The 1161-nt window shown below is 51.6% G+C and overlaps 1 non-coding gene across 1 annotated transcript in view; it reads right to left on the bottom strand.

Annotated features, from left to right (window-relative positions):
• The window catches only part of LOC131270782 (5.8S ribosomal RNA), a 155-nt gene extending 50 nt beyond the window's left edge, over positions 1 to 105 (bottom strand). Inside the window, exon 1 of the ribosomal RNA XR_009179795.1 lies at positions 1 to 105. This exon is cut by the window's left edge and continues 50 nt beyond it. This is a non-coding gene — a ribosomal RNA (5.8S ribosomal RNA).
• Positions 106 to 1161: the final 1056 nt, after the last annotated feature.

Here is a 1161-nt window from a genome sequence, read left to right as displayed (position 1 = left end):
GCGTTCAACTTATCAATGTTCATGTGTCCTGCAGTTCACATTATGACGCGCAGTTAGCTGCGGTCTTCATCGATCCATGAGCCGAGTGATCCACTGCCGAGGGTGACTAACTTGCGTAAGCCGCCGCTGTGCGCGTATACCCGTTCCCCGTAGGGAGGAGCAAGCCGCCGCTTAGAGACGAAGCATAAAGTGTCCTCATTCCACATAGGGCAAGCTGGATGAATCCATTTTACCCAGGACGGCCGAAGCGGCGTGGACCAGGGGAGAACTGAACCTTATACTTCACACCACAGTAAGTCTACGTGTCCTCTTCCACATAGGGCAAGCTAGAACTAACTATCTTACCCAGGACTGCCGAAGCAGCGTGGACCAGGGGAGGAACACACTTTTCATGGAAACGTAAGGCATCCATGACTGCCATAACGTAAGCCGCCGCTGTGCGCGTATACCCGTTCCCCGTAGGGAGGAGCAAGCCGCCGCTTAGAGACGAAGCATAAAGTGTCCTCATTCCACATAGGGCAAGCTGGATGAATCCATTTTACCCAGGACGGCCGAAGCGGCGTGGACCAGGGGAGAACTGAACTTTATACTTCACACCACAGTAAGTCTACGTGTCCTCTTCCACATAGGGCAAGCTAGAACTAACTATCTTACCCAGGACTGCCGAAGCAGCGTGGACCAGGGGAGGAACACACTTTTCATAGAAACGTAAGGCATCCATGACTGCCATAGTGCGTAAGCCGCCGCTGTGCGCGTAAACCCGTTCCCCGTAGGGAGGAGTCAAGCCGCCGCTTAGAGACGAAGTATTAAGTGTCCTCTTCCACATAGGGCAAGCTAGAATGAACTATCTTACCCAGGACCGCCGAAGCAGCGTGGACCAGGGGAGAACTGAACTTTATACTTCACACCACAGTATTGAGTAATGTGCCCTCTTCCACATAGGGCAAGCTGGAATGTTCCATTTTACCCAGGACGGCCGAAGCGGCGTGGACCAGTGGAGGACTACACAATCATGAGGTTTGATATCGACTTGTGTGTTTCAATAGGGTACCGATGGTATGTTTTGAACCGATTTGATTTAGCCATTCTGAAGTCATCACTTGGTTGAAGCGCTGAACTAGGGAGGGGCATCGTTTACATATATATTGGTTTTTGCATGCT

Source organism: Anopheles coustani (assembly GCF_943734705.1).
Source record: "Anopheles coustani chromosome X unlocalized genomic scaffold, idAnoCousDA_361_x.2 X_unloc_58, whole genome shotgun sequence".
Classification (NCBI taxonomy): domain Eukaryota; kingdom Metazoa; phylum Arthropoda; class Insecta; order Diptera; family Culicidae; genus Anopheles; species Anopheles coustani.
Note: the sequence above shows the minus strand (reverse complement) of the source record. Positions and strands in the feature narration are given on the sequence as shown.